The sequence below is a fragment of the Stegostoma tigrinum genome, chromosome 6 (genome assembly GCF_030684315.1).
Source record: "Stegostoma tigrinum isolate sSteTig4 chromosome 6, sSteTig4.hap1, whole genome shotgun sequence".
Classification (NCBI taxonomy): Eukaryota; Metazoa; Chordata; class Chondrichthyes; order Orectolobiformes; family Stegostomatidae; genus Stegostoma; species Stegostoma tigrinum.
In genome coordinates this window covers 72,809,899-72,829,008 of record NC_081359.1, presented here as the reverse complement: position 1 = coordinate 72,829,008, position 19,110 = coordinate 72,809,899, and the positions used below count along the sequence as shown (strand labels likewise).

Here is a 19,110-nt window from a genome sequence, read left to right as displayed (position 1 = left end):
AAACATATGATCTATCAAAGATAATGGGAACTGCAGATGCTGGAGAATTCCAAGATAATAAAATGTGAGGCTGGATGAACACAGCAGGCCAAGCAGCATCTCAGGAGCACAAAAGCTGACGTTTCGGGCCTAGACCCTTCATCAGAGATGATGAAGGGTCTAGGCCCGAAACGTCAGCTTTTGTGCTCCTGAGATGCTGCTTGGCCTGCTGTGTTCATCCAGCCTCACATTTTATTATCATATGATCTATCAAGTTAGGTTTCATTCTGGGAGAGGATCAGGGAATAGCAAGGACCCGCCTCTGACCTACTGTCTAAGATAGAATAAACTGGAGATAGCCTAGAACCAGGGCTGGAGGACCCTGACTCTTAGGGCAAATGAACATAGAACATAGAACATTACAGCACAGTACAGGCCCTTCGGCCCTCGATGTTGTGCCGACCTGTCATACCGATCTCAAGCCCATCTAACCTACACTATTCCATGTACGTCCATATGCTTATCCAATGACAACTTAAACGTACCTAAAGTTGGCGAATCCACTACCGTTGCAGGCAAAGCGTTCCACTCCCTTACTACTCTCTGAGTAAAGAAACCACCTCCGACATCTGTCCTATATCTTTCACCCCTCAATTTAAAGCTATGCCCCTTCGTGCTCGCCGTAACCATCCTAGGAAAATGGCTCTCCCTATCCACCCTATCTAACCCTCTGATTATTTTATATGTTTCAATTAAGTCACCTCTCTACCTTCTCTCTAATGAAAACAGCCTCAAGTCCCTCAGCCTTTCCTTGTAAGACCTTCCCTCCATACCAGGCAACATCCTAGTAAATCTCCTCTGCACCCTTTTCAAAGCTTCCACATCCTTCTTATAATGCGGTGACCAGAACTGTACACAATACTCCAAGTGCGGCCACACCAGAGTTTTGTACAGCTTCACCATAACCTCTTGGTTCCGGAACTCGATCCCTCTATTAATAAAAGCTAAAACACTGTATGCCTTCTTAACAGCCCTGTCAACCTGGGTGGAAACTTTCAAGGATCTGTGTACATGGACACCGAGATCTCTCTGCTCATCTACACTACTAAGAATCTTACCATTAGCCCTGTACTTTTCCTTCCGGTTACTCCTACCAAAGTCCATCACCTCTCACTTGTCTGCATTAAACTCCATTTGCCACCTCTCAGCCCAGCTCTGCAGCTTATCTATGTCTCTCTGCAATCTACAGCATCCTTCATCACTATCCACAACTCCACCGACCTTAGTGTCATCTGCAAATTTACTAACCCATCCTTCTACGCCCTCATCCAGGTCATTGATAAAAATGACAAACAGCAGTGGACCCAACACCGACCTTTGCGGTACACCACTAGTATCTGGTCTCCAGGATGAACATTTCCCATCAACTACCACCCTCTGTCTTCTTTCAGCAAGCCAATTTCCGATCCAAACTGCTATATCTCCCACAATTCCATTCCTCCACATTTTGTACAATAGCCTATTGTGGGGAACCTTATCGAACGCCTTGCTGAAATCCATATACAGCACATCAACCGGTTTACTCTCATCTACCTGTTTGGTCACCTTCTCAAAGAACTCAGTAAGGTTTGTGAGGCACAACCTTCCCTTCACAAAACCGTGCTGACTATCCCTAATCAATTTATTCTTTTCTAGATGATTATAAATCCTATCCCTTATAACCTTTTCCAACACTTTACCAACAACTGAGGTAAGGCTCACTGGTCTATAAAATGTTGGATATTGGTGACTTAATTCCTGAAATCCTTGCATTTCTCAGCATTGGTCACATATCCCACCAGAAGCTATCAAAGTCTCTATGGCCTTGAATGTCTTCACTTCTGGCTTTTCCAAGGATCAATTATGGGCATTTCTGGCATTTTACGAAGACTAATCCAGCACTTCACCACAAATGTCAAAGATACCCTATTTTCCGACACAACAGCAATTTCAATTCCAGACAGACATAGTCTGATGGTTTTGCCACCATCACCGGAATCCCCTTGGCGCAAGAGCGTTATCAATTATCTTCATGTAGCCGTCGAGGCACTGAGTGACTGCCTAGTCAGATTAATTAATGTAAAGGACTTCCATTCCCTCAAAGTTCAACTGTCTGGAACCACAGCAAGGCATTCCCCCCATGTACAGTCACCTTCCTGACAGCTCCCAGGTCTCCTTCATCCTTGCCAATTCAGGCTTCTGCAGGTCTTCATTCCAAACAGCATGAATGTATCCTAGGGACCCAGGGAGATTACTTGAAGAGAAGTCCCAAACAGAGGCACAGACATAATTCAATACTAGGACTGCCATTGAGTAGGCCTTCAGGTTTCTCAAGATGCAGTTTTGGTGCCTGCACCAGTCAAGTGAGGTCCTGCAATCTCCTCCTGAAAGGTTCTTGCTCATTTGGTGGTCTTTGACCCTCTCCATAACATGGCCGTCCAGAGAGGTATGCACGTTGAGGATGGTGAGTCTCTGGAAGGGACATCTCATCAGGGGGACAGGAGGAGCATGATGAGAATGAGGAGGAGGCAGAGAGGGTGGATGCAGAACACTGAGGTGGCCTGCTCAGACAAGGAAGTTTTGGGATATAGCTTTAGGGCACAAGGGTTTCATTAGGATGCCATTATTACTGAGATCATCTTCTTCAGGAATATTTGAACTGAGCCTTTTTGATATAGGATGAACAACATGATATGGAATTCACCCTGACATGCCCATGCTAACACACCTATTATAGACATATCCTGGAAAATGTCAGCACTTACTGTCAATGAAAGATACGCAGGTTTCCAGAGGCTTTTCAGTTATTGTTGAGTATCCTTGATCCCCTTGCTACTCCGATTCCATAGTGTTCTGAAATGAAAACACTGCACAGTTACAACTATGCTGAGGGTTCCCTATGCAACTCATATTCAGCACGCTGTTGGGCATTATTCAGTTCACTCACTGAATGAACAGATTACACTGCAACAACACACCAAGGCTCCCATGATGGCATCTTCCAAACCAACAACTTCTACCACAAAAGGGCAACAGATACATGGGAACATCACCATCTGCAGATTCCCCTCCAGGTGACACACACCATCCTGACTTGGAATGACATGTCCAGCCCTTTATTGTTATTCAGTAAAAAGACAGGAATTACTTTCCTACAGCACTGTGGGGATACCTACACCCAAGGACTGATCGAAATTTACTCACCATCTCAAGGACAATTATAAATGGATCACAAATGATCCCATTAATTGTAGGCACCATTGCTTTAAGGGACCTGAAAGGATGCAAGTGCGTTTGCCATCCACCTGTCCTGTGGCACTCCTGCCTGTTGTGATTTGCTTTATCCTGTAAAAGGGAGGATAGAACAGCTGTAGGTTTGCCAAGGTACATAGAGTTGCATGTTGCTGAGGTATGATGTAAAATGTCATGGTTCAGTCATGAGTGCTAGGAAAAGTTGCTGGTTGAGCAATAATCACTGGTGCTGGTAAATATAGCATCTTTCCAGAATGTGCATTATGTTTGACACACATGGTTGTATGAATTGTAGACATTGAACAATTAAGTCATGAATTCCATAACTCAGTCGCTGAAAAGGCCCTTAAGCTGAATTTCAATCACTAAATTATGGTATTTCAGAACAATAAATGTGATCTTTTCAAAGCGTATAAGACCTTGAGGGGACTTGATAGGGAGAATGATTCCTTGTGTGAGGAAATTAGCTCTAGGAGACTGTATAAAAATTAGAAGTCTCCCCTTTAAGACAAAGATCAGAAGGATCTTTTTCTCTCAGAGCTGTTAGTATTTGGAATCCTGTTCCCCAGAAAACTGTGGATGTTGGGCCATTGAATTGATTCAAGATTAAGTAGATAGATTTTTGATTGGAAAGAGAGTAAAGGGTATTGGAGACAGATAGGAAAGTGGAGTTGAGATCACAACCAGATTAGCCATGATCTTAATGAATGACGCAGGCCCAAATGGCCTACTCCCGCTCCTGAGTCCTAATGTTCTTAGATTACATCACTCCCAATCCTACCCAAACAGAACTTAAAAACTAGCTCAAAGGGGAACTATCTGAGATGGCTGGTTAGTTATGCAGTGTGTTATTATATGCTTAGCATTAAACCCTTGAACCTTGTCACCTCCTCTTCATCGGCACCTAAATGTTCAGAAGAAAATCTTCCAGAATACAGAAGATAAGATGCCTCTTGAAGCAGACATTATGTCCCCATGACTTAGCGAAATGAATGAGTGAGTGAGTAAGAAGATAATAAAGAGTGAAAATCAAAGAATGATACAGTCAGTATCTAAGGAAGACTCCAACCTGATATTAGACATCACACTCTATCACCAACAAAGGCATCTCAAAGTCATCTCCTTAAAAGGAATCATTGGGAGTGAAATTTGATGCGATTGCAAAACATTTTGTAATGAATTGGCTGCTGTTATAAGGTTCCTTGTTTTTATTTTCCATTGTCTTTAACAAACAGAAATACCAGCAGGCCCTATTGTGCCCTAATGATCTATATCTATTCATTTTTGTCAGACCACAGTGAATTTTTATTCCCAGTATTCTTGGAATTGATGACCCCTCTATTCGGTCACTGCTGCTGTTTATAATGGAGGCAAGGAAAGTTCTTTCTACTTCTCCTCCAAAACCTGAATAATAATATATTTACAGAACAGTATTTGCAATCTCACATATTTTTCAACCAATGAAGTAACTTAAAATGTAGTTACTCTTGTAATATTGGGTATGTCTGATCTTCTACTGCAAGCAAGGACATAAAAAAAGAGGCAGTTAACATTTCAAACAAAGACATAAATTGCAGGAAAGACTCAGCAGTTCTGGCAGCATCTGTGGAGTTAAAGCAGAGTCAATGTTTTGGGTCCAGTGACCCTTCTTCAGAACTCTTAGTTATTTGTTATCATTTTGAATCTGGTTTGACTCTTTTCTCAAACCAGTAAAATGTTAGAAATTTTCTTATATACTTCTGACAGAGGTGGAGGTCCCAATGCAGAAGATAAAAGGATTCTTGATTTTGGAGAAAGAATAAATGAAAAGTAAAATGGTTATTAATTTACGTTTGAAAGGGAGATAATTGATCCTCTTAAAACATGGAAAGTAAACAAGACACAGACAGGAAAAGACTGTGCGGCTTGGGGTGGAATGTAAGAAAAATGGAGAATGGACAGTTTCTGAAGTTACTGAATTCAATTTTGAGACCCCAAGGCTGTAAAATGCCAAAGTTGAAAATGAAGTTTGCTCCCCAAGTTATTGGAGCATTGCAACAGGCTCAGGGCAGAAATGTTAGCACGACAACAAGCTGGTTTATTGGAAGGACAAGGAGCTGGAAGGTCAGAGTCATTCCTACAATATTGAATCTCTACAGTGCAGAGAGAGGTCATTAGGCCCATCAAATCTGCACCGACTCTCTGGACAGGATCCCACCCTGTCCCCATAGCCCCACATTTACCATAGTCAGCCGACCTAGCCTGCATATCCCTGAACACTATGGGGAAATTTACCATAGTCAATCCACCTAACCTGCACATTTTTAGACTGTGGAAGCAAACAGGAGCAAACAGAGGAAACCCACGCAGGCATGGGGAGAATATGCAAATTCCACACGAGACAATTCCCCAAGGCTGGAATCAAACCTGAGACCCTGGCACTGTGAGACAGCAGTGCTAACCGTTAGCCACTGTGCAATAGAAGTTGGGTCCATTCCCTCTGTGACACCCTGCTTCACTCCTCCATTGCTCCTGACACTTGCTCACTGCCCCCGGTACCCTCATGCAATCCAGAAGGTATAATGCTTGTCATTCACCTCCTTCCTCCTCAGTATTCATGGCCCCAAATACATCTTTCAGGTGAAGCAACGTTTCATTTGTTACTGCTTTCGATCTAATCAACTGCTTTCAGTACTCACAATGAGATCTCCTTTACACTGGCGAGACCAAACACAATCTGGTGATCACTAGGAGAACACCACTTTGTGGGTGGGAATTATTTCCCAGTTGCTTGTCATTTTAATAAGCTACCTTAGACCTCATGCTAAAGTTTCTGTTCTGGGTCTTCTGCAATATTCCAAACAAGCACATGCAAGCTCAAAGAACAACACCTAACTTCAAAAATTGACCATATTATGCCTGTTATCCATTTTTCTTACATTCTCCCTCCCCTCTCTCCACCACCACCCAGCACCCCAGCTTCATCTTATTTGTGAATTGTTTACTTTGCACTTAGTAGAGAGGGCCAATTCTCTCCCTTTCGTATCTTTATTTATACCATTTTACAATTCATTTGTCTTTTTCTACCAAAAGGCCTTTGTCTTTTGCACTGGGACTGGGCTTCTGCCTCTGTCAAAAGTTTTTAAAAAATGTTCCAACACCTTTCAGTTCTGAAGAAGAATCATACCAATCTCAAAATGTTAAGTCTGTTTCTCTCTCCATAGTTGCTGCCAGACAAGCTGAGTTTCTCCAGCATTCTTCAGATTTCCAGCATCAGCATTATTTTACCTTTTTACAAAAGAGGCACATTGGAAAGAAATCTGAGAACTGTTATTAACCCAGTGTTCACTGTAGAAACTATACCTTCTGGAAAACTGTGAATGTCAATATGCAGGTAGCTGAAGTTGATAAGTAATTGTTATTTATTATTTTTATTGTCTAGTGATCCATATTAAGAGTAAATTAATATGGCAGCAATACTGATACCCTTACTGAAACGTGGTCAGCAAAGTGCATGTGGAAAGTGCATGAATAGTTTCATCTGATTTATTATTTTCACATGTACCTAAATACAATGAAAAGTTCTGTTTTGTTACAAGTAGAGCAGATCATAATGTACAAAGACACAAAAATCTTAGGGTGATTAAACAGAGCAAGGAATACAAAGTTATGGCTGCAAAGAGTGTGTACAAAAAGCAAGATCGACATTTGATTTGAAATTCGAGAGGTCCACTTGGAAGTCTAATAACAGCAAGGAAGAAGATGTTCTTGAATCTGTTGGAACATGCGTTTAAGCTTTTATATCTCCTGCCCAATGGAATAGGTTGGAAGAAATTATAACTGGAGTTGGCAGGGTCTTTGATGATGTTAGCTGCCTTTCCACAGCAACAAGAAGTGTAAATGGAGTCAATGGATGGAAGGTTGGCTTGTGTGATGATCTAGGCTGTGTTCACAACTTTCTGTAGTTTCGTTTGGTCCTGGGCAGACCAGTTGCCATACCAAGCCATGTTGCATCCAGATAAAATGCTTTCTATGGTGCATCTGTAAAAATTGGCAAGGGTCCTTATACACATGCTAAATTTCCTTTGCCTCCTGAGGGAGAAGAAGTGTTATTGTGCCTTCTTGATAGTTGCATTAACATGGATGGTCCAAGATAGATTGTTGGTGATCATCACTCCTAGGAACTTGTTGCTCTTGACCATCTCCACCTCAGCTCCATTGATGTAGATAAAGGTGGGCCCTGCTCCTTGTTGTCAGAACTCTGTGCATTCTCTGTTTGTGTAAGTTTTCACTAAAAAGATTGGGATTGTGCAATGTATAGGGTCATTGTAAAATAAAGTAAAGCCAACCTAAGTAACTGGGACCAGTATGTTTCTGGATCACTTGCTCACAGGTTTAGTGCATTGCATTTGCACTAGCTCTTTCAATTCTCAGTTTGCAGACTGCCCAAACATTATTCTTGGCTACAGTCTCAGCTCCTAATGTGGCCACCCTTTTCCACAGAATATCTTGAAGTTGGACCTCTGAACTTATCCCATTGTTGGGTCTAGGCCCGAAACGTCAGCCTTCCTGCTCCTCTGATGCTGCTTGGCCTGCTGTGTTCATCCAGCTCGACACCTTGTTATCTCAGCTTTTGTTTATTGCCTTGCTGTAGCCACTTCTTCATCACATTAGCAGGACAGTGTCAAGGACCGGCAGAGGTCCTTTAAGAGGCATTGGTGCTGGCCCTTGACTCCTCACATTTCCCCAGCTCATCATCGGCTGTGCCAACAGCATCATGGTTTTTATGTTCATGAACTGGCCTGTAGTATAGCACAAGACTGGCTGAAAAGCATACAGGCAACTATGTCGCATCAGCAGTGCATTATTGATCCCCACAACCCAATATAATGTATTATTTTTCACTGTCCCTTAACTTTAGTTGAAATGAATTTGTATTTTAAATTTTAGCTAGAATGTATATCAATAACACTTCACCAGAATCCACTTAAATCCACTTTGTTGTCGATCTGTTTGTTACTTTCCTGTTCTATTCCTCATTATTTTTATCCATTTTTCATTTCCAGTCACATCTCTTTAAAGTCAAATCTTCGTGTGTCACCACCCTTTCTTACCTCTGGTTCATTCTAGTTGTATAATTATGAACACTTTATCTGGAATGCTCTGCTACTTCTGTTTTAGTTACTTTGACTGGGTCTGGCTAAAGATTAGATCAAGAGTTATGTTCAATTCTTGCTCAATGTCAAATTAGTAAATAATCCTACACACATTCCTGTAAGGTATAATCTTCTTTGTTTATTCTTCTACTATTTTTCCTATCTCTAGATAATTAAAATACACAGTGACTAATATACTAGGCTGTGTACAGGCTCTTCATATCTGTAATAATATTTCCTGTCTCTCCTTTCGAGGAGTCCTATATCAGTACTCAATGACTTACTTCTAGCATCAGAGAATATTATTTCTGTTTTATGTTCAGTCACGGTTACAGGACAAACCATGAATCATTGACAATATATCTTGATGCTTTTCATTTATTCTATTACTAAGTTATTTGTTTTACATTACTGTGATATTTAGACTTCTTACAATTGTGAAGTTTGTCAGATTGTCACACTTTGAGACTGTGTCTTTAAGTTAAGATAAAAATGAAATGTGTCATGTGACCTATTCTTAAGTTTGCCACCAGGAAACTCAGTGAGTGGTTTGATTGTTTGATTTTAAGAGCCCGCTACTTATTTTACTGGGAAGAAGGTGCAAGATGTTGACAATTGGAGACAATGGCAGCAGCCTGTAGGCTAACAGTGAATAAAATTTGAGTTAAGCACCAGAAAACTGTTGTGTTGTAAACAATTTAAACTGCCTATTTACTTCCTAGATAAGAAAGAGTTGGATTCTCAAAGATAGCTAAACATTATCTACCTGGATACAAGGCACATGGGATTCACATTGCCATTGAAATGCAGAAGGGAATAGTTTCTAAGATGTTCATGAAACTCAGACAAAACTTCTCTTCTTGGGTCAGGAAGAGAGGGACCAGCTGTGGGCAGCAAGAGGAAATGAAGGTGGGAATTGGTGATCAGTTTGAAAGGACCAAACTTGTGAAGAATTAACATAATGCTAGAAAATTTGCCTAGCTTTTGCTGAAGTCTGGATCAGTTGAAAGGGGAGCCTGGGGAACCTAATTGTGAAATGAAGTTCCAAGATTAAAAGTTTCTCTATTGAGTAAGGAAAACAACAGGAATAAACCTTTGATTGTTAAGAATCACCTTGGACTGCTTCCTGGAGTTGGAATGTTACTTAAAGAGCACTGAAATTCATAGCTGTAATATATGATTTGATTGTACTAAAAGAAAAGGTGGTGGGGCGGGGGGCGGATTTCGAAGTTATGTTTCAAGGTATAAGTTGACTCTGAAGATATTTACCGGACAATGTAGAAGCACAGAATCCCTACAATGCATAAGCAGGCCATTTGGCCCGTTGACTCCACACTGACCCTCTGAAGAGCATCCCATATAGACCCACCTCCATCTCTATAATCCTGCATTTCCCATGGCTAACAGAGGTAGCCTGTACATTCATGGACACTATGGGCAATTTAGTATGGCCAATCCACATAACCTGTTTATCTTTGGACTGTGGGTTGGAACCATGCACTGCCAGTTAGGCTTTCAGCGTGGGCATTTAATACGAACCTGGTGTCCATCCCAAGACTTTCTAACCAAACCCCAAGCTCACCCCCATAAAACAGAGAGTGAAATCGGTGCTAAATTTATTGGTCTACCCAGTATGTGTAAATAAATAATTAATGGTTCATTGAACTTATTAAAAACACAACTGCCCTCAAAAATCGCCCTGCTCACAACATTCAGTTGGATTGGGGTGTCAAACTGCAGTGATCTTTTCAGAGCTTTTAATATGATGGGAAGGAAAGGGAACTACGTTTAGATGGTTTCTTTTGTTTTTCAGTTTATGCTTTAAAATCCCCCACCCACTTGCTCCCTCCCTAAGGTGGGAAACCCCGCCCCATGCAATATCTCCCTGGCTTACTTCACTACAGTGGCCATGAACACTTTTGTGAGCCTGCCTGCAGTCACAGCAGGAACCCATACCAATCTCTGGCACTGCAGAGTCTGTTGCAGCAGCCAACCAATTGGGTCCAGAGGGTAGGACTTGCTCCCCAGTGAAAGGCTGAAGTCCCACTTTCAATCTGTTAATGCCACCCACAACATTTTATTGCTACAGGGCAGATGTTTTCTTTGTTGGTTGGTATATGACCAACATTTCAGTCCAAAGTTTGGTGGTGAGTTGGCCAGTGTTTTCACTCAGTGCTTTGATAATAGTTCTTTCCATTTGTTGTAACATTAAAAGTTCAAAAATGTGAAATCTTCTATTATCCTCCAGCTGTTCATTGAAGCTTGAATTTCTTTTTAAATGTAATTGTTCACTATGAAGATTGTGACAAATTTCATTAATTCCATAACTATAGGTCACAAAGTAGAATAATCACTGGCTCTTAATAATGAGACTCATCACACCTTTACCTGGTCTGGCCAAGATGTGACTCCAGATGCACAGCAATGTGGCCGACTCTTAGTTATCCTCTGGCTAGTTAAGGGAAGGGCAATAAATGCTTACCTAGCCAGCGATGCCAATATCTTATGTACGTGATTTTACAAGTGTCCTCTAGATACAATTAATTAGTTAAGAAGTAAAAACAGTAATTGCTGGAAAATCTCAATAGGTTTGCCAATATTTATGAAGAGAAATCAGAATTAACATTTCTGATCTACTGATCTTTCATCAGAACACATTTTTGAGTGCGATGGAGTCAGGTTCAGTTGAGGCATTCAAGAGGGCATTGGATCATTGTTTAAAGAAAAAATGTGCAGGATTATGGGGAAAAGGTGGGAGATTGGCACTAAATTAAAATGCTCATGAGTTGGTGCAAACATGATGGGCTGAATGGCCTCCTTCTTACAATAACGATGCTGTGATTCTGTCATTGCTGCAGGAGTTGCTCAGGTAGTGATCTAGACTCAGTCATCTTCAGCTGCTTTTGTCAATTTTCCTCCATCCTAAGGTCAGAATTGGAGTCGTTCACTGATGATTGCACCATTCATGACACCTCAGGTACTGAAGCAACTCATGTCTAAATGTTGCAAGGCCTGGACAGTATCCAGGCTCGGGTTGACAGGTGCCAAATAACATATGTGCCACAAGTGCCAAGCTGCCTGCTTGATAGACACCACATCCACAAATATCCAATTCCTTCACCACATATGTTCAGTAATAGCAGTGTTAACCATCCACAAATGAACTGTAGAAATTTACCAAGATTCTTTTGACAAAAACTTCCAAACAAACCCATGTCCACTAAGATCTAGAGGTGCAAGAGCAGTAGATACATAGCATTATCCAGATATGGAAATAAATCGTTACTCCTTCAGTGTCACTGGGTCAAAGTTCTGGAACTCCCTCCCAAATAGCATTATGAATCTACCTGCAGCACATGGACTGCAGCTGCACAAACTTCTCAAGGGCAGTTAAAGATTGGCAATAAATGCTGCCCCAGAACGCAATGCCTATATCCCTGGGATGAATAAACGAAAACCTTTAATTCTGCCAATCTATTAACAACAATCATGCATTGATTATTAAATATTGCATAAGCTATTTTACTGAAGTTAACTAATAAAAATATTAGCTTCAGATTTCCTGAATGTAGCGTCCAATATGTTCTGATCATAAAATCATGTGCATGTACACCTTGACAAGATTTAGTCATAACTAAACCAAAACAAGAGACCAAGTTTAGATCCAGCAGCTTTAAAAAATTGTGCCAATTACATTTTCATTTCTTGAGCTTGAATTCGCAGAAGTCTGAACTGAATCTATCTTCAGACTCAATGAAACTTCAGTACGATTGCCAAATTGAAATATTGTCTCAAAAAGATGTTTGAGATTTCAAAAATTCTGTCATACTAAAAACATGAATAATAGCTTCTTTTATTTCATGATCTGCACAAGATGTAACAAAAGACAAGAGTCTGGCAATTATGATACTCAATATGACAGAATGGTATAATTCAGAGGGACAAAATAGATCATTCATCTTAGCATACTAATATTTTGTGAGATATTAAGTGTTTTCTAATCTGATTACATTATAAAAGTGCCACTTATTGGTTAGAAATTCTTGTCCAGAACTGTGATAATTTATGTTTAGCCACATCAAGTAACTGTACTTTGAAATAATTTGATATGCTGTATTTGAGATATTTCTGAGACCTGTTGAATGTTATACAACTAAAGAAGTTTACTTTTCCTCTTATTTATTTAATTTGTTTCCTGCTATTATTCCTCCTATTTTTTCCTCTTATCTATATAGATATAGTTCTTAGGGAAAAAGTATCAAAGAGTAAGGTTGAAAGCAAGAACAGGGTTAGATGATCAGTCATGATCGTATGTAGTGATGGAGCAGGCTTGAAGGGCACAATGGCCTACTCCTATTCCTACTTTCTAAGTTCCATGTTCTATTTCTCAATACTTAATACACATAAAGCTGGGAATAATTTTAGTAAAAATAATGTAGCCAAAATTACAACTTTATCTCTAAGTTTATTGAGAAAGGAGAAAGATTGAATCAACGTCACTTGGGGATGAGCATAATTAAATTACTGTTTTCATTGGATTTTGTATTTATCAACAAGGAAAATTTCTAACAATTTCACAATGATACTGATGCCATTTAAAAATATATAGTTCATTCTTGTAATGATGAACCAATAAAACATTGGGTCGACCTTAATTGCAGTTATATAATCAATTCTGGGCATCATTTTTTAGAAAGGATGATATAAGAAAAACATTTTTACACAGTAAGTGGTCAGGGACCTCAAGTGCACTGACTGAGTGTGTGGTGGAGGCAGATAACAATCATTACTTTCAAAAGGGAATTGACTAAGCTTCTGAGGAGTTTGCAGGGCTGCAAGAAAGGGTTGGGAGAATTGAATCAATTGAGTTGCCCTTTCAGAGAGGCAGCAGTGCATGACTAGCCAAATTGCCTTCTCTATTGGCAGTATCATTTTGAATGATTCATTTTATTTTCTGTATTTTCACAAAAGAAGTCCAATGATTTTCAGTACTGAAATTAATCAACAATATATTCCAAACTTGCAGCCATACCAACAAGAGGAAAACAATGAGAAATTAAGACAGATAAAACACACACCATTTAGTTTATTGCCACCTTTCATCCAACAGTAATGCATTTTTATCCAAATAATTTTCTACTGTTTACTTATTATCGTTCCTTCACATTTTTAAAAGTTTTCACTGGGATAGAAGCAATAGTGCCAGGGTTACATCTATTACTCATTCTTAATTACCCCTGAAAATGAAATCATAGATCTTCTTCTTAAATCCCTGTAAGTCTAAGTGGTAATGCAATTACCTCTATAGTGACATGTAAAGAAATTCAAGATTTTGTCCGAATATCACTAATGGAGCAGTGATATATATTGAATCAAAGATTTTGTATCCTGATGAAAAATTGAAGGTGATAGTCTACGTGTGACGTCACTATCTTGCCTGCCTTAATAATAAAGGCCAGAATGAAGAGCATTATTGTCAAAGTAATAATGTTGAGGTACTGCAATGAGTCTGTACGTATGTAAACTGCTACGACTTGGCTCAAGTATTAGGAATATAGGAACAGGAGTAGGCCATTGAGCCCCTCAAGTTTATTTCACCATTTAATGAGATCATGACTGATTTGTGGCCCAACTCCATATCCCTGTTAGCATAATAAACAAAGAACTGCGTTTGCTGAAGATCTGAAACAAAATGGAAATTGCTGGAGAAACTCAGCTGAGCTGGCAGCACCTATAGAAAGAAAGCAGAGTTAATATTTCAAGTCCAGCAACTGCAATGCTGTTAGGGAGGGAATTCCAGAATTTTGACTGACCGACATTGAAGGAGTGGTGATAAATTTCCAAGTCAAAGCGCCGAGTGGCTTGGAGGGAAATTTTTAGGCAGTGGTGTTCCAATGTATCTGCTGCCCTAGTCCTTATAGATGGAAGTGGTCTTGAGATCACACGGGACAGAACAGGCCCTTTAACCCATCAAGTCTGTACCAACCTATCTACACTAATCCCACTTTGCAGCATATGGGCCATAGCCTTGAATATTATGGCATTTGAAGTGCTCATTCAAGTATTTTTTAAAGATTCTGAAGTTTTTCATCTCAACTACCCTCACAGGCATTGCATTTCAAATTCCCACCATCTTCTGGGTGAAGAAAGATATTTCCTCAAATCCACTCTAAACCTTCTGACCCTCACCTTAAAATTATCTCCCCTCGATCCTCCAATTAAGGAATAGCTACTTCCTATCCACCCTGTCCATTCCCCTCATGATCTTATACACTTCAACATAAATGATGTGTAAGATTATGGTCATGGGACTGGAAGTGCTGTTTGAATTTTTGCAGTATCTGTTGGTGGTGGAGTTATATCTGTTGGACTTGGTGCCAATCAAGTGGGCTGCTTCATCCTTGATGGTATCAAACTTCTTGAGTGTTATTGAAGCTGCACTTGTCCAGGCAAGTGGGAAATATTTCATGACACGCCTGACGTATGCATTGTTTGATGGCAGACTGGCTTTGGGGAGTCAAGAGGTGAGTTACTCCTTTCTGGATTCTTAGCCTCTTGTGCATTGAGAGCAGTCAGTCTAAAGCAGACTTCCAGGTTTGACTAATCAGGGAAGAACATACAGGAAATCACTCCTTTATCCTCAATCACTTCTGCTGAATATTAATATTAATTACATCTCAAGCATTGCCAAAGCTTAGAAAGGAAATATCAAACTTAGTTTTCTTTGATCAAAACCTAAAACAGCTCTCTGTTTGGTTCAAAAAAATCACCAGAAAAGCATGTATGAAGTAGAATTTATTTGGCTTTTCTGGATTTCTCACGGTTAAAATCCAGCCTTGTTTCCCAAGTGCATTTAATATATTAAGACATACAAGCTTCATTAAACTATGATTATTTTGGTGAAATCTGTATGCACATAAGTAAGTCTGTGATTAACCATTTTGCATCAAAACGGAGGACTTAAAAGAAATACATTTAAGGTTAGGTACTGTAGAGGTCTAAAGAGGTTTAGGGGTCTGAGCACACAGATCAATAGGATGTGAGACGTCAGTTATAAAACATAATCAAAAATGGTGAATGGAATGTTCCTGCTATAACTAAACAACTAGCATATAAAATATAAGGGGCAGGAAGTTTTGCTACAGCTATGTAAAGACCTGACGAAACCACATCTACCGTACTGTAAACAGTGACTGCTACACCATAGAAACATCAGCCTTGGATTGAATGCGGGGTAGATTCACCAGAATGCTATCAGGGACCTGAAGATTAAAACGCTTGGATAGAGTATGTAAATTAAGTTGTAATTTCCTGTTTCTTTGAGGTTTTAGGATGCTGAGAACACTTCTAGGAGAGGGGAGTCAAAGTCAAGGAAACAGGCAATGAAGAAAGTTGGCGAAATAATGCGTGAATGGAAACACCAGAATCTCAGCATCAAGAACATTTCTTCCAATAGTCTCCTTAAGATTTAAATGGTGAATCAGAATTGCAGTAATGAACTGTCTTATTTCCATGCATTTGCATCTCATTATTAGCCCAACTGACCTCATAGCTGTGCTACTTTCAATTCTCCCCTTCTTCTCCAAGAAACTAGATGGAACCAATTACTGACATGAGAGTTTTCTGGCAGCATAGCTCACCACTTTATTCTCTGGACCTTTACCCAATCCCATTGTCACCACCATTTCCCTGCATGCTGCATGGACATCATTGAGTTCAACCCTTCATCCATATGAGTAGGCATTGCCAAACAACCAGCCTCACCATGTCATTGTACCTGCTTTCAGTTAATCACCACTTCACCCTTCCAGGACTTCTTTATGGAACTCAGGGTCACATGACTTGCATGCTTCTGCCAGATTCCTCTGCGTGCAGGGACACGCATGCATCCACACAATATTCATCTTATAGCTTTTTTTTGTTAATCAACCTGTTCAGGGATGTTCTTGTACATCTATGGAGCAGGTGGGACATGAACATAGGCCTTCTTGCTCAGAAGTAGGAACATTACCACTGTGCCAGAAGAGCCCTTTTTTGTTCAGTCGCTTAGCTTACATCCTGAGCGGTCACTCGTAGAACATAGAACTGTACAGGAACAAAAGCAAAGTTGCTGGAAAAACTCAGCAGGGTTGGCCGCATCTGTGAAAGAAGAAACAGAGTTAACTTTTCGGGCCCGATGACCCTTCCTCAGAACCATTCTGAGAAAGGGTCACTGGAGCCAAAACATTAACGCTATGTTTTCTTTGCCACACCTGCTGAGCTTCTCCAGCAACTTTGTTTTTGTTCCTGATTTACAGCATCCGCAGTTCTTTCAGTTTTTATGTAGAACTGTACAGCACAAGAATGGGCCCTTTGGCCCACAATGTTATGCCAAACATGACGCTAAATTGAACTAATCCCTTCAACCTGCCCTTGGTCCATATCCTTCCATTCCTTGCATATTCATGTGCTATCTAAAAGTCTCTTAAATGCCCCTATCATATCTACCTCCACCACCACATCTGACAGCGCATTCCACACTCCTATGATTCTCTGTGTGAAAAATGTGCCCCTCACATCTCCTTTGAACTTCCCCCCCAACTTAAATACAATACCCTCCAAGCAAGGCTGGGGGACCACTTTGTGGAACACCTCCGCTCGGTTTGCAACAAACAACTGCACCTCCCAGTCGCGAACCATTTCAACTCCCCCTCCCACTCCTTAGATGACATGTCCATCCTGGGCCTCCTGCAGTGCCACAACAATGCCACCCAAAGGTTGCAGGAACAGCATCTCATATTTCGCTGCAGCCCTGCAGCCCAATGGTATCAATGTGAACTTCACACGCTTCAAAATCTCCCCTCCCCCAACCACATCCCAAAATCAGCCCAGCTCATACCTGCCTCCCTAAACTGTCCTCCCACCTCAGGCCCCACCCCCATCTCCTACCTACTGGCCTCATCCCACCTCCTTGACCTGTCCGTCCTCCCTGGACTGACCTATCCCCTCCCTAACTCCCCACCTACACTCATCTTTACTGGCTCCAACCCTGCCTCCTTTATCAGTCTGTCTCCTCTCCACCTATCTTCTCCTTTATCCATCTTCTATCCACCTCCCCCTTTCTCCCTATTTATTTCAGAATGTCCTTCCCCTCCCCCATTTCTGAAGAAGGGTCTCAAACTGAAATGTCAGTTTTCCTGCTCCTCTGATGCTGCTTGGCCTGCTGTGTTCATCCACCTCTATACCTTGTTATCGCAGATTCTCTAGCATTGGCAGTTCCTACTATCTCATCATCCTGGTAAACCTCTTCAGCACCCTCTTCAAAGCCTTCACATTCTTCCTGTAATGTGACGATCAAAACTGAATGCATTACTCTAAGTGTGACCGAACCAAAGTTTTATAAAGCTGCAACATGACATCCTGATTCTTGTACTCAATTCCCTGACCAATAAAGGCAAGCATGCCATATGCCTTCTTTACCTCCCTATCTACTTGTGTGGCCACTTTCAGGGAGCTGTGGACTTGAAGCCCAAGATCCTTCTGTAAATCAATGTTGTTCAGAGTCATGCCATTAACTGTATACTTTTCCTTAAAATTTGATCTCCCGAAGTGCAGCACCTCACACTTACATAGATTAAACTTTATCTGCCATTTCTCTGCCCACTTCTGCAACTGATTTATATCTCATTGCAACCTTTGACACTATCCACAACTCCATTGATCTTAGTATCATCTGTAAATTTACTAACCCAACCAACTAGATTTTCATCCAAGTCATTTACTCACTGAGCTGGAAGGTTAGTTTTCAGACGTTTCGTCACCATTCTAGGTAACATCATCAGTGAGCCTCCGATGAAGCGCTGGTGTTATGTCCCGCTTTCTATTTATCTGTTTAGGAATTCCTAGAAGCATGGCATTCCAACCGGAACTCCATCAACAAACACATTAATTTGGAGCCAATCTACCATCCTCTGAGAAAAAGAACAGGAAATGACATCACCAACGCAGGCAATGACATCACCAATCCAAGGAAACCTAAACAGATAAATAGAAAGCGGGACATAACACCAGCGCTTCATCGGAGGCTCACTGATGATGTTACCTGGAATGGTGACAAAACGTCTGAAAACTAACCTTCCAGCTCAGCGGGCAAACTCACATCCGGAACCTCAACCTGAGCTACAAATCTTCTCAAAACTCGCAAGTCATTTACATATATCACATCCTAGTACAGATCCCTGCAGAACACCACTAGTCAGGGAACTCCAGCCTGAAAAACAACCTTCCACCACTACCTGCAGCCTTCTATGGCCAAGCCAAGACTGAATCTACATAGATAAGTCACCATGAATCCTATGCAAAATTAAAACCAAAAGTGCGGATGCTGTAAATCAGGAACAAAAACAAAGTTGCTGGAAAAGCCCAGTTGGTCTGGCAGCATCTGTGGAGAAGAAAACAGAGTTAACATTTCGGCTCTGGTGACACTTGCTCAGAACTAGATCCTATGCATCTTAATCTTCTGGATGAGCCTACTCTGAGGCACCGTGTCGAAAGCCTTATTAAAATCCATGTACACAACATCCACTGATCTACCCTCATCGGCTACCTTTGTCACCTCCTCGAAAAATTCAATCAAGTTAATGAGACATGACCCGCCCTGTACAAAGCTGTGCTGACTGCCCCAATTAGGCCATTCTTTTCCAAATGCATGTAAATCCTATCCCTA

The 19,110-nt window shown here is 40.8% G+C and overlaps 1 protein-coding gene across 2 annotated transcripts in view; it reads right to left on the bottom strand.

The window, feature by feature from the left end:
- ift88 (intraflagellar transport 88 homolog) overlaps positions 1-19,110 on the bottom strand; it is a 309,288-nt gene that overhangs the window by 263,929 nt on the left and 26,249 nt on the right. For both annotated transcript variants that reach the window (XM_048532509.1, XM_059646664.1), the window contains exon 2: positions 2,784-2,871. The gene's annotated coding sequence lies outside the window, so the exon portion shown is untranslated. The remainder of the gene's footprint in view (positions 1-2,783; positions 2,872-19,110) is intronic.